This window comes from Schistocerca serialis, unplaced genomic scaffold (genome assembly GCF_023864345.2).
Source record: "Schistocerca serialis cubense isolate TAMUIC-IGC-003099 unplaced genomic scaffold, iqSchSeri2.2 HiC_scaffold_1362, whole genome shotgun sequence".
Lineage (NCBI taxonomy): Eukaryota > Metazoa > Arthropoda > Insecta > Orthoptera > Acrididae > Schistocerca > Schistocerca serialis.
In genome coordinates this window covers 29,948,691-29,964,337 of record NW_026047583.1, presented here as the reverse complement: position 1 = coordinate 29,964,337, position 15,647 = coordinate 29,948,691, and positions in this window count along the sequence as shown.

The window sequence follows — 15,647 nt, the reverse complement described above, 5'->3', positions numbered from 1 at the left end:
TTAGAAGCACACAGTTTGATATCAGGAATAGAACTCTTGTCGAACAGTGTAATTTAATTGGATAGATAAAAACATCTAATCACCAATCACATTCTTTCTTGCCCACACGTGTGTGTGTGTGTGTGTGTGTGTGTGTGTGTGTGTGTGTGTGTGTGTGTGTAATTCTGTGTACTTCTGTCTCTGTGTGTGTGTGTGTGTGTGTGTGTGTGTGTGTGTGTGTGTGTTTCCGTTTTTCTGCTGCTGCTTGGCAAGTAGATTTTTTAATCTATCAAATGAAATTATAAAGAAGAAATAGTACATTTAAAATTAAATACAATATACAATTAGATGCAGCCGGGGTGAAGGACTCATAAAACTGAAGAAGTGAATTGAAACAAAGAATATTATGAAACAGAAAGTTGCTACTCACTATAGAGTAGAGTTTAAATGAAGGATGTCGTGTTGGGCAGCGTGCTTAGCAGCAGGGTATCAACTTGTTTCTTGCCACAGCTTGTAGGTGGCCATTTATGTGGACAGACAGCTTGTTTGTCGTCATGCCCACATATAATGCAGCACAATGGTTGCATCTTAGCTTATATAGCACATGACTGGTTTCACAGATAGCACTGCCTACAATGGGATAGGTGATATTTGTGACCAGACTGGAGATGGTGGTGGTGGTGGTGGTGGTGGTGGTGGTGGTGGTGGTGGTGGTGGTAGGATGTATGGGACAGGTCCTGCATCTGGGTCTATTACAGGGATATGAGTATGGGTTAAAAGTTCTTCCTAAACACCCAGAATCCTAAAACCCCTCCCCTCATTCAGATTCATTGAAGACATCTTTGTGATCTGGATCGAGAGTGAGGACACCCTATACGCATTCCTCCAGAACCTCAACAGCTTCTCCTCCTTTGTCTCACCAGGACCTTCTCAAGCCAGCAAGCCTAGTTCCTAGGTGTTGATCTCCACTTCAAAGATGACTACATCTCTGCCTCTGTCCATATCCAACCTACTAACTACAATTAATACCTCCATTTTGACAACTGCTACCCAGTCCATACCAAGAAGTCCCTCCCATACAGTCTATCCACATATGCAGTGATGAGGGGCCCCCCTCGAAATATACCGGGGGACTCAATGAAGTGTTCAGACAATAATTATCCTCCAAACCTTGTACAAAAACAAATCTTCTGTGCTTTATCTTTGCAGTTTCCCACGACCCCCGAAGTCTCACCATCTGGCCACAGAGGAGCATTCCCCTTGTAACTCAGTACCACCCAGGACTGGAACAACTGAATTACATCCTCTACCAGTGTTCTGACTAACTATCATTGTGCTCTGAAATCAGAAATGTGCTGCCTACTATCCTCCACACCTGTCCCACAGTGGTATTCCTCCATCCACCAAACCTACACAATACACTCGTCCATCCCAGCACAATCCCTGCTCCCAACCCTTACTTAATGGCTCAGATCACTGTAATAGAACTAAATGCAAGACCTGTCCCATACATCCTTCATTCACCATCTACTCCAGGCTGGTCACAAACAACATATATCCCACCAAAGGCAGGGCTACATGTGAAACCAGTCATCTGATATAGAGGCTGAGCTTCAACCAATGTGCTGATTTCTGCATGGGAATGACAAGCAACAAGCTGTCTGTCTGCATGAATTACCAGTAATAAACTGTGGCCAGGAACTCCCCCTGCAGTATATCCTACGTTCCTGTAACCCTCCTGGCTTCAGCCTTGATTAGTCAGTTTTCTCACCCATTCAGACCCTTCCCTGTCTCCATTCCAGTGCTACATAGCCCTCATATCACCAACACAAGAGGTCTTCTTTACTCCTTTTGTAGAAAGAACTGCAAGGATTTTGCTTTTTTTGTGGGTGGCAATGTCAGTGAAGATATTATTTATCTTTATTACATTATTTGCTAGGTATATACTATTAGACATATATTTTCACCGATAACTTATTCTTGGAGAAAAGTGATGTCTGTGTCTTGTAACTAGTGTGTTCAGCATAGTTATTGGTTTGATCACTTCTTCTATTTTTAAAGCTACATTTTTACATTTATAATAGCTACCACAGCTAAGGCTAAGTATCTACGGCTGGATGACATGTCTGGCATTGCAGTAATAGAGCATACAAACTAACTTTCCTAATTAATGCATGTATCTGTTAGTCAGGACTGTCAAAATCCAGATCGTAGTTGGAGATTAGCCATCACAGTTGTACAGACACTGTTTTTCGATGTACTATTTTTCTTCCTCCTTATGAGATAGTGTACTGGAGACAATTGCATTGTTTTCCTTATTTTGTTTTGGCTGTCTTAGTAGTTTCTTCGTATAATTTAAGTGTTTACATTTATTTATGGAGCTGTGTTTTGTTTAATGAGGAGGGTGTTTATGAGGAATCCAGTCAGCAATAATGTTTTTTATGATTTACCATATGACACATGAGAGCTGATTACCTCTGAAATGAAGAGGCTGGGAGTAAATTGTGTAGTAGAAACAACTGAAAAACATAGGAGAAATGTGCGCACACATTTGGAGAGAATTTGTGATAAGTATCCGAAGATAATGTACGTACAGTACCACTGTCCCTTTGCTCAAAAAACATTTTCCATCAAGACTTTCACTACAGTCTGTTCCCAGACAAAATTGTTTCTCTTACTGCCTCACCTCTCTACATGGAGTCCAGTAGGGAGCTGCATTTCCCCATCTGTCATCAACTCGTGGTCATCTATCCCACCTGTTGCAGATGATCCATACACAAGGTGAGAAATGGCTTAGGTTGTCATGAACATTAGAACTTCATTGCAACACAGAAGGCACATTATAATGTTGGGCGTGTGAAATGGCTTCCTAGTGCTAAAAACATAACAATAGTCCTGTTATGCTGTAAGGTTGTCACAAATATGAGCTAAGCTGAGCACTGCAAGCTGCACTGGTGTTTTCCTAGATTCCATTGTTGTTGTGCTCAGAGGAATAGTTGGGAATGTTAGAGCAAGGCAATGTAAAGAATGCCCTGATCCACTGAAAGATGTTTGATAATATGAGAACTATTCTTGAAGTTCCAGTTCTGCACTCTGTTTGTAAAAACTGAGAGGCACTGCTGTAGGTATCTAAAGAGTAGGTTGCACTAGTGATGTCAATATTGTGGGCTACATTCTTATTAATATAGTCATGGCACTCAGAAGTAGACAGTGGATGTAATGTCTGGGACTTGGATTGGCTGGTGAGCCATTGTGCAGTGGTCTATGAAGGCTGTGAAGAGCACAGGAATACTGGAAAATTGTCCAGTGTCATGTGGTCCCTATACAGAAACTATGCAATGGGTGTCATGGGCAAGATGAGCTGCTCTGAGTTTGTTTCAGGTTTATTAACATGCTAGCAACAGGCAGCACTCTGTTGAATGTCACAAGACAGCATTGTAAGGTACCAGTCATATGGTACACCACACACTTCCACCTCATTCCTATTATGTCTTCTACTCCATCCTGTTCCCATACCCAACAAATTTCTTCCTGCCTCACCTTTACGAAGAATGCACCTGAGAAACAACCCACATCGTCTGCTACACAGTCTCCTTGCTATGTGTATCCATCTGTAAGTAAAGAAAGGAGGATTACATTGTATGTGTTTGATGTGCAATTTTACTGCATGAACAGCAAAAATGTGGAAAGTGATAACATTTTTGCTATTACCTTATGTGGGGTATCCCTGAGAAAAGTTAATGATAATTTGAAATTCTTGATGAAGTATTCTGCAAGTCGCAAAGTGCTCTCATTGTCAAATACTGGATGAATAGAATGACAGCATATGCTTGCAGTGAGTGAGGCTGCATATACAGTCATACACACAGTTCCTAACCGTTAAACTTGCCACAGTGAGTTAACCCTGTAACATAAAATTGTATGTTTTAATAAGCAGATTACTACAGGATTTTAAATTATAAAATTTGGTTAATAATTATTTGAAATGTTGACAATAAAAGTTTATTTGCCCCTGGCGGTATTCAGATAGCCAGCTTGCACCTCGAATAAAGTTCTGACTTTGTGGATCTCGGTTAGTAATGTTCACTGTTGTACATAATTGACTAGATTAGATGCTCAGTTATTCACTGATCACTAGGCTCTCTAAAAGATTGAAGTAATTGATTCTGTTCTTTATAATGTCATATTGAAACAGTCTTCATTTATCAACTGTTTGTTTGACTTTTGCAGATTAAGTATTTTTTATATTAACACACAATTTCCTCTTTTGTCAATCAGGCCCTGTTGTCGGGGAAGCCCCGCGTCCTATTGCTCAGGTGAGTGAAAGTAGAAGCAGCACCACTGAGACTGACAGAGAGATGGTGAGTTTCACCAGCAGCAAAGGAAGTTTGGCTTTGTGGCATGTAATGAAACCCCCCCCCCCCCCCCCCCCCCCCGTTTCCTGGCCACCTTCCAGGGTGCCAACAAATTTCATCAGCCCATGGTTTTTAGCCCTTCTGTGGGGTGCCGTGCACACCCGATTTTAATTAATTAACACCTTTCTACATATCCTATTCATCTTCACTTCATACTTATTATTTTTTGCACTCCAATCTTTCCTGACTCCACAACTTTTGCAACTTTATTTGCACTGGTAACTGAAGTGTTGTCTCAAGTCTTATATTACAATGTAATTACCTACTGAACAATTACAAAAATATATCAAAGAATACTCGCATACTGGCTAATGGCATCGTAACTTCATATTTTCTCTCCTGATATAATGGCGTTGTCACAGTTCTACAGATCTAGGGCAAAGCACTTCACTGAATGAGAATGAGATAGCATGGAATAAAACTCTCAAATCAGCAAGTACAGTGAAGCCTGATGAAGCAACTATTGCTGTCCCACTCTGCAGAAACTCTTCACACATTTGCAGCAGATTTCATGCACAGGAGAAAAAATTCCTGAAGTGAATAAAAGTTTAAACCCATTATTTGAACTAGAATGTGACTTTATGGCAGCAATCATCATTCATTGATACTATAGACATTGCAAAATATGTAACTTTACCCCAGAGCTAGGTTACAGCACATTTGATATTCATTAAACATGATAATTACCACCTACAATTGTCTAAAATATTTAGTTATTGCAATTATACATCAATCACCTTTGCAAAATGGTAATAGTCACTCTTCTTGCTATTATCATAGCCAGACAAACTTGAAAAAACCCTTTTTAGAATATTATTATGGTCATTAAATTAATTTCTCGTGCACTTCATAGAGAGGTCTTCTTGTCTTTGGGTATCACAAGTTTATCTTGGGTTGCTTAGTAATTCAATAAATCTAACTTCATGTTTGGTAGCTCATCTATCACTGGTTGTCCTGTGTGAAGTAAAAGTAACTGTGTAGCTATGTTCTGTAGCTACGTTAGCTGTTTGGGATTTGCTTCCAGTAATATTCAGGTATGTCTCTGATACATGAAACAGAATCAAATGATCAATCTTTGGATGATCAACCAGATCTTGTACTGACTTCTGTATACAGGTAGCTGTCCCTCCTGCAGTGACCATATGATCAACATGCATGCTGTCTGTCATATGAATCTCAATGTATAGTGTCTGCCACAAGGTGTACAACTCTGAGGACAAGGGCCCATTCCACATTAACTTATGCTGCCATAGACATTGCAAAAGTATCTTAAATGTGATCACAATGGGACTAATTAATCCAAATGGATCAAAAATGTATGATGTGGCACACAGTACAGCGCATTTTGTGAAGCTGAAGCTGTAGATATTAGGTGCTGGTTTGAAATTGTTCACAGTTTCAAAATGTTGAACAGCTGGATGCTAGAATAAACCTCATCATTATCAAGCAGTAAAAGTAGTTGTGTTTTTTGCACCACTGAGGGGATATTTTTGAATAGTTCGTCTGTGTTGCTGTACCATTTCCATAGTGAAGCTCCACCTCTTATCAATATCTTCCTGAGATCTTACTGGAGCTTGATTTCACCCCTTACTGTATTGCATCCTGAGATACAATGGTCGATATTGAAATGATTAGTGAGAATGTTTGCTGCCTCACTCTGCTCACTCTCTTTGTGAGCTCACTGTAACAGATTACTGGCTGCAAGAAAGGGCGCACAAGTCATTCTGTGTGTGATCGCCTTTCATTCGTATTCCCGAGGTGGTGCAGATCTATCACTCCTCCACAATATTCTTTGGAAAGTGCGATCTTCATCTACTACCAGAACTTGTCAATGCATATTCTCCATATCTACTGTGAAGGCAATGCGATGTATGTGAAAGCATAATGTTATGGATTACAAATAATGTTGAATGGTTGGTCATATCATTGGAAGACTGTTTAGTGACAAATTTGTGTTTGATTTGGCAAGAAAATCAAATGCTGCTCTCTTTTAGTAGTTGAGCTGAAGTGGCGTGTACTATGAAATGCCTTCTGTTATGACTAGTACTGCCGTGTCGTAAACCTTCATACTTCCTCACAAACTCTGTGTAGCTTTCCGCAAGCTTTGATTGTCTTGTTAGTTTCTGCTCAGTCTGAGAGAAGCATTTTGCTGCATTGTGGAAAGAATTGCATAACAAACTTTACTCTTCCTGAAATGGAAGATGAACTATGAACCTATCTGTTGAATCTTTAGTTGTGTGTTCCATGAAGTGCAAGTCACATTGCTGCTCACCTTCCATCATTAAGACATTGATACCACACAACTAGTGTTTGGACAGCTTTAAGGAAAAGAAGTGGAATGTGGACTCGCATATTTTTTCATTTGTTGTTTTATGTAATACAATTTATTGCTTAACAACATTCATATTATTACAATTTAAAAGCGTATTAAAACAGTCATGAGCCGCGCAGTAAAAACTTTAGCAGGCTTAATTAATTAGAATCCATATTTTGGCAATTGTACCATTATGAAAAGGGCATGATATTGGAAGTACACAGTTCACAAAACAAGGAAAGGTCACATGAATTGGGCAGGTTCAACAAACCATTTTATCAATCAAATTAATTACAGGGACTGACATTAGATGCATCAACAATTTGCAAGCTTAAGTTACTGTTGCACAGTTGAACAACATTCATCCAAATACATACTCGAGCGACCTTTTCCCCTGCATAATCCATCTCCTGCATCACACTCCTTCTCCATGTTCCACTAGCTGGAACATCTCCAAAGCTGACTGGGGGCTTTTCACCTCCCTGGTGACCTTCCATGACCAAAATTATCCAGCTGTAATAGTCAGGTCGCATACTTCATGGACGTTATTCTCACTCCTGCTGAATATTCCACCCCTCATACTTCCTCTTCTCCATGTCGAGTCCCAGTCCCTTGGTGGACTACCGCATGCAGCGACGCTATTCGTGCTCAGTGACGTACTTTACGCACCTTCCAGCGCCGTCCTAAGTTGGCAAACTGTATCAGTTATAAACGACTCTGTGCACAATGTTGTCGTGTTATCAGCTTGCTGGGTGGCTTTCACCAGCTCATCCAACAGTTTTACCCCTTCTTCAGTAGTCTGGTTTGGCCTGCACCAGCTGTCTGGCACCAAGGTCCACTCTCCGATTTTTGGCGTGACTGTGGCGAATGAAGTCCTTGTGGATGCTGAGGATATCTCAAATGCCTTCAGCCGCTTTTTCGCAGAGGTTATGAGCTCTGCCCATTTCCACCCTGCCTTCCGCCCCTTAAAAATAAGCAGAGGAGGCACGGCCACCTTCTTTCCAGTCTTTGAATCGTGAAAGTTACAATGCCACCTTCACCATGCGGGAACTCGAAAGTGCACTCGTCCGTACCCGATCCAATACTCCAGGGCCCAATGGTATCCTTATTCAGATGCTGAAGAACCTTTCTTGCTCAGGTAAAGGCTGTCTTCTTCGCTCCTATAATCGCATCTGGACTGAAGGTCATGTTCCCACACACTGGCGTGAAGCAATTGTTTTTCCCATTCCCAAACCAGGAAAGGACAATCACCTTCCTTCCAGTTATCATCCCATCTCCCTTACCAGCTGCGTCTGCAAGTTGATGGAGCACATGGTGAATTCTCAATTGGTTTAGCTCCTTGAATCTTGATACTTTCTTGCCACAGTCCATTGTGACTTTCGTAGGCACCGCTCTGCCGTTGACCACCTAGTTACCTTGTCGACCTTCATTATGAACAACTTTTTGGAGAAGGCTTATGACACCTGTTGGAGGGCGGGAATTCTCCACACCATGTACACTTTGGGCCTTCGCAGTTGCCTCTCTCTTTATTAATGCATTTTTAATGGATCATATGGTCAGGATACGTGTGGGTTCTGTTTTGTCACATGCCTTTCGCCAGTAGAATGGGATGCCCCAGGGCTCCATTTTGAGCGTGGCCCTTTTTGCCATAGCTATCAATTCAATAATGGATTGCCTTCCAGCTGAGGTTTCAGGCTCCCTTTTCGTGGATGACTTTACAATCTACTGCAACGCTCAGAGAACATGTCTCCTGGAGCGCTGTCTTCAGCATTGTCTAAACCGTCTATATTCCTGGAGTGTCACAAACGGTTTCCATTTTTCTGGTGAGAAAATGGTCTGTATGAACTTCTGGAGTTAGAAACAGTTTCTTCCACCAGCATTAGATCTCAGTCCCATTGCTCTCCCATTCGTGGAGAGAAACAAATTTTTAGGTCTTACATTTGAAAGAAAACTTTGCTGGTCTCCACATGGGCTTTATTTGGCTGCTCGTTGTATCCATTCCCTAAATGTGCTCCGTGTTCTCAGTGGTACATCATGGGGAGCAGGTCGAATGGTCCTGCTTCGCTTATATCAGTCCATTGTCGGATCAAAGCTAGATTATGCGAGCATTGTCTACTCTTCTGCCCGGCCGTCCATCTTACACCGTCTAAACTCTATCCACCATTGGGGGGTTACGTCTGGCGACTGGAGCATTCTACACCAGCCCTGTTGAGAGTCTGAATGCCGAAGCTGCAGCTTTACCACTAAACTACCAGCACGATATGTTGCGTTGTCGGTACACCTGCCGACTTACGTCAATGCCCAACCACCCATCATATTTCTGCTGCTTTGACGACTCTTTTGATTGCCAATATGGGCTGTATGTCTCTGCCCTGTTACCTCCAGGAGTTCACTTTCGTCACCTGCTTCAGCAACTTGATTTTACCCTCCCTACTACTTCTCGAGTGGGTGAAAGCCCGATGCCACCTTCGCTCCAGGCTCAGGTTCGTGTTCACCTTGAACTCGGGTCGCTCCCAAAGGAGAACATCACGGATTCGATATACCACTTGAGGTTTTTTGAACTTTGTTCGAGATCCACTAATAACGGCTTTATTTACACAGATGGCTCCAAGACTAATGCTGGCGTCGGATGTGCCTTTGTCATTGGGGATGATACCTTTCAGTATCTGCTCCTTGACCAGTGTTCAAGCCTTACAGCTGAGCTTTCTGCTCTCTATCAGGCTGTTCAGTATATCTTCCGCCATTGTCATTCTGCCTATGCCATCTGCTCTGATTCTTTGAGCGCCATTCAGAGTCACTGGGACTCATATTCGGACCACCCTCTCGTGCAATGAATTCAATGGTCCCCTCAGTCGCTAGCTGATACTGGCACCCATGTCCTTTTTGTTGTGGATTCCTGGTCACGTTGTGGTGCCTGGGAATGAAGCTGCTGATACTGCGGCCAAGCTCATATCCTTAGTTTCATTGCATTGACAGACATCTCCAAACAGATCTGCGTCTTTGCGAGTACTCTCTGCTACTGCTCCCTTGAATTTTTCTACGGTATTATTGCACTAACGTTTGTGACTGGGCGCTAATGACCTTCGTAGGTGAGTGCCCTAAACACACAAAAAAAATGGACATGGCAATCCACCTGGTTTTCTTTATTGTTTGCAATTGTGTTCTTTCTGCCTGTACATTCATCCTGTTTGGTTTTAGGTCCCCACTTGAGTTTTGACCTCAACTTCAAAATTTCCTCTTTTTAGTGTGAGCCATTTGGGGAATGACTCCCTCCCTGGCGTCTGCAGTGAGGATTCCGTCTCCCTTCCCCCGGGTAGCCACCTTCTGCCCTGCTAGGTCACCGGCACACATAGCCAGTCTGTGTGATGGGGGTGTTATGTACCCATCGGGCTGAGTCCCCTGACAACACAGGAAGCACTCTCCTGATTCCTGAGTTGTTCACTCCCCATGTATGCCAAGGAGTGGTTGCTTGTACTCTTGGAGCATCACAACTCCTGCCAATGGCCGCTGTGCTAGACAGACCTCGGTTTGGCTATGTAGCACCCTTGGGGAGAGCCGCTAGTCACACTGGCTGGTATTGGGGCAGATGCTTGACGCATGAAACATGTTGTTGTTGTTGTTGTTGTTGTGGTCTTCAGTCCTGAGACTGGTTTGATGCAGCTCTCCATGCTACTCTATCCTGTGCAAGCTTCTTCATCTCCCAGTACCTACTGCAACCTACGTCCTTCTGAATCTGCTTAGTGTATTCATCTCTTGGTCTCCCTCTACGATTTTTACCCTCCACGCTGCCCTCAAAAGCTAAATTTGTGATCCCTTGATGCCTCAAAACATGTCCTACCAACCGATCCCTTCTTCTAGTCAAGTTGTGCCACAAACGTCTCTTCTCCCCAATCCTATTCAATACCTCCTCATTAGTTACGTGATCTACCCACCTTATCTTCAGCATTCGTCTGTAGCACCGCATTTCGAAAGCTTCTATTCTCTTCTTGTCCAAACTAGTTATCGTAAATGTTTCACTTCCATACATGGCTACACTCCATACAAATACTTTCAGAAACGACTTCCTGACAAATCTATACTCGATGTTAACAAATTTCTCTTCTTCAGAAACGATTTCCTTGCCATTGCTAGTCTACATTTTATATCCTCTCTACTTCGACCATCATCAGTTATTTTACTCCCTAAATAGCAAAACTCCTTTACTACTTTAAGTGTCTCATTTCCTAATCTAATTCCCTCAGGATCACCCGATTTAATTCGACTACATTCCATTATCCTCGTTTTGCTTTTGTTGATGTTCATCTTATATCCTCCTTTCAAGACACTGTCCATTCCATTCAACTGCTCTTCCAAGTCCTTTGCTGTCTCTGACAGAATTACAATGTCATCGGCAAACCTCAAAGTTTTTACTTCTTCTCCATGAATTTTAATACCTACTCTGAATCTTTCTTTTGTTTCCTTTACTGCTTGCTCAATATACAGATTGAATAACATCGGGGAGAGGCTACAACCCTGTCTCACTCCCTTCCCAACCACTGCTTCCCTTTCATGCCCCTCGACTCTTATAACTGCCATCTGGTTTCTGTACAAATTGTAAACAGCCTTTCGCTCCCTGTATTTTACCCCTACCACCTTCAGAATTTGAAAGAGCGTATTCCAGTTAACGTTGTCAAAAGCTTTCTCTAAGTCTACAAATGCTAGAAACGTAGGTTTGCCTTTTCTTAATCTTTCTTCTAAGATAAGTCGTAAGGTTAGTATTGCCTCATGTGTTCCAACATTTCTACGGAATCCAAACTGATCCTCCCCGAGGTCAGCTTCTACCAGTTTTCCATTCATCTGTAAAGAATTTGCGTTAGTATTTTGCAGCTGTGACTTATTAAACTGATAGTTCGGTAATTTTCACATCTGTCAACACCTGCTTTCTTTGGGATTGGAATTATTATATTCTTCTTGAAGTCTGTGGGTATTTTGCCTGTCTCATACATCTTGCTCAGCAGATGGTAGTGTTTTGTCATGACTGGCTCTCCCAAGGCCATCAGTAGTTCTAATGGAATGTTGTCTACTCCCGGGGCCTTGTTTCGACTCAGGTCTTTCAGTGCTCTGTCAAACTCTTCACGCAGTATCTTATCTCCCATTTCGTCTTCATCTACATCCTCTTCCATTTCCATAATATTGTCCTCAAGTACATCGCCCTTGTATAAACCCTCTATATATTCCTTCCACCTTTCTGCCTTCCCTTCTTTGCTTAGAACTGGGTTGCCATCTGAGCTTTTGATATTCATACAAGTGGTTCTCTTCTGTCCAAAGGTCTCTTTAATTTTCCTGTAGGCTGTATCTATGTTACCCCTAGTGAGACAAGCCTCTACATCCTTACATTTGTACTCTAGCCATCCCTGCTTAGCCATTTTGCACTTCCTGTCGATCTCATTTTTGAGACGTTTTTATTCTTTTTTGCCTGCTTCATTTACTGCATTTTTATATTTTCTCCTTTCATCAATTAAATTCAATATTTCTTCTGTTACCCAAGGATTTCTATTAGCCCTCGTCTTTTTACCTACTTGATCCTCTGCTGCCTTCACTACTTCATCCCTCAGGGCTACCCATTCTTCTTCCACTGTATTTCTTTCCCCCATTCCTGTCAATGGTTCCCTTATGCTCTCCCTGAAACTCTGTACAACCTCTGGTTCTTCCAGTTTATCCAGGTCCCATCTCCTTAAATTCCCACCTTTTTGCAGTTTCTTCAGTTTCAATCTGCAGTTCATAACCAACAGATTGTGGTCAGAATCCACATCTGCCCCTGGAAATGTCTTACAATTTAAAACTTGGTTCCTAAGTCTCTGTCTTGCCATTATGTAATCTATCTGATACCTTTTAGTATCTCCAGGATTCTTCCAGGTATACAACCTTCTTTCATGATTCTTGAACCAAGTGTTAGCTATGATTAAGTTATGCTCTGTGCAAAATTCTACAAGGCGGCTTCCTCTTTCATTTCTTCCCCCCAATCCATATTCACCTACTATGTTTCCTTCTCTCCCTTTTCCTACTGACGAATTCCAGTCACCCATGACTATTAAATTTTCATCTCCCTTCACTACCTGAATAATTTCTTTTATCTCGTCATACATTTCATCAATTTCTTCATCATCTGCAAAGCTAGTTGGCATATAAACTTGTACTACAGTAGTAGGCATGGGCTTTGTGTCTATCTTGGCCACAATAATGCGTTCACTATGCTGTTTGTAGTAGCTAACCCGCACTCCTATTTTTTTATTCATTATTAAACCTACTCCTGCATTACCCCTATTTGATTTTGAATTTATAACCCTGTAATCACCTGACCAAAAGTCTTTTTCCTCCTGCCTCCGAACTTCACTAATTCCCACTATATCTAACTTTAACCTATCCATTTCCCTTTTTAAATTTTCTAACCTACCTGCCCGATTAAGGAATCTGACATTCCATGCTCCGATCCGTAGAATGCCAGTTTTCTTTCTCCTGATAACGACGTCCTCCTGAGTAGTCCCCGCCCGGAGATCCGAATGGGGGACTATTTTACCTCCGGAATATTTTACCCGAGAGGACGCCATCATCATTTAATCATACAGTAAAGCTGCATGTCCTCGGGAAAAATTACGGCTGTAGTTTCCCCTTGCTTTCAGCCGTTCGCAGTACCAGCACAGCAAGGCCGTTTTGGTTAATGTTACAAGGCCAGCTCAGTCAATCATCCAGACTGTTGCCCCTGCAACTACTAAAAAGGCTGCTGCCCCTCTTCAGGAGCCACATGTTTGTCTGGCCTCTCAAGAGATACCCCTCCGTTGTGGTTGCACCTATGGTACGGCCATCTGTATCGCTGAGGCACGCAAGCCTCCCCAGCAACGGCAAGGTCCATGGTTCATGGGGGGGCATGAAACATATGGAGCTGCAAAAATCTGGCCGATCTCAAACGGGTGCTTCTTCGAAAGGTGAACAATCATTGAATGCTGCCTCATGTTACCCAGCAACCTCTCCTTTCCTCGCTACACCATGGGAGGAGGGCCAGGCTAGCCATCTTTGGATGAAACACTTACCCCATTACCTCATCTGTATGAGTAGATATGGGAACACATTCACTGCCACAATGCTATTGTTTTTTGTGGAAAATATTCAGGACAAAATTATTGATCAAAGCATTTTCTGCATCCCAATCGGCAGCTCTTTGCACCTGTGATCATCTTGACAATGTGCCAGTGTGTTACCCCTCACCAATCTCTGAATATGGTGCGGAGAGTGATTTTTCATTGGGATCTCGCCCTGCAAACTGATGATGAACTGTGGGCTAATCTGGAGAAGTGTGCGTTAATTTTGTTTGGCATGTGCATATGGGCCACAAACACAACTGCTCTGATAGTGGTGCCTTCATTCTAGCTTTTGAGGGGAATACCCTCACAGAGAAGGTCAAGGTTATGTGCTACAATGGTGACGTGAAGCCATATGCCTATCCACCTGTGTGGTGCTTTCGGTGGCTGTGTTTTGGGCATATGTCATCCCGTTGCATGGCAGACACTCTGTTTGCTGACTGTGGACACCCAGTCCATGAGGGAAGCCCCTGTGTTCTGACACCTGTGTGTGACAAATGCACTGAAAGCGGCTCCCCTCACTAGCCAGATTTGCCAGGCATACAAGAGAGAAAGAAAATCCAAGAATACAAGTCTCCAGATCACCTGTCTTATGCTGAGGTTCACCAAAAGAATGTGACACTCCATCTAGTGTCACAATCTTCAGCTTTCCTCTCTGTTACTTCATTTCCTCCACCTACCTCTTCCTTGCCCAGCCCCATCCCCCTATACCCTCTCCCTCCTCTTTCCCTGCTGTTGCCACAACTTCCTCTCTGGATCTGCTCCCTCTCACCAGCCGAAGTAGTACGCCCATTTTTGGCACCTGTCAATGATCGGGCTCTCTCCCAAGACCCCTCTGCCCAGCATCTCTCAGGCTGTAAGACTCCTACAATCAGTCAGTTAGTCTGTGCATCCCAAGGTTACCTGCTCTCTTTCAGTTCTGGATCTTGCAGAAACCTGTACTCCCTCTGTGCTCTACCCTCCTCTGCCTCTGAAATAGGAGGAGGAGGAGGAGGAGGAGGAGGAGAAAATGAACAAGAAGAAAGATAAATCATAAGACAAGGTTCCAAAAGGTTTTGTGTGTGTGTGTGTGTGTGTGTGTGTGTGTGTGTGTGTGTGTGTGTGTGTGTGTAAGTAATCTGGATTCTGGCCACACAATCATCCACTGGAATTTTCATGGATACTATCATCACTTACCAGAAATGCAACCTTTTGCCGGAAATGTACTGGCCACAGGGAAGCATCTGGTGGGATCTGCACTTTGGTTCACTTCAACGTCGTAGTGACTGGATCCACTATGTACCAACTTGGAAGCAATAGTGGTTAGAGTGCAAACGTCTCTGGCAATCACCATTTGCAGTGTCCACCTCCCTCCAGTTAGGATAAATCCTTACTTTGCACTGTCTACCTTAATCCAACAATTCCCACAGCTGTTTCTCCTCCTTGGGGACTTATATGCCCACCATCCACTGTTGGAGAGTGACACTTCAATGGGTGGGGGTCTCCTATTTGACCAATTTATTAGGGACCTGAATTTGTGTCTCATCAATGAGGGGTCCCCTACCCTCTCGAATGCTCTTAATGGCACCTTTACCACCATCGATCTCACGATCTCCTCTCTTGCCTTCGTGGCTTCCCTCCATTTGCCAGCCCGTAATGACGTTCATGACAGTGACCACTTTCCAGTGATTCTATCGGTCCCCTGCCACCGCCTGGCAGACAGGACCCCAAGTTGAGTATTCCACAGGGCCAGTTGCCCTCTGTATATGTCTGCTGCGCACTTCTACACCTCCCTGTCGAATTGCATTTGTGCAGTCTTGCGAGGCACCTCTGCCACTATTCTTC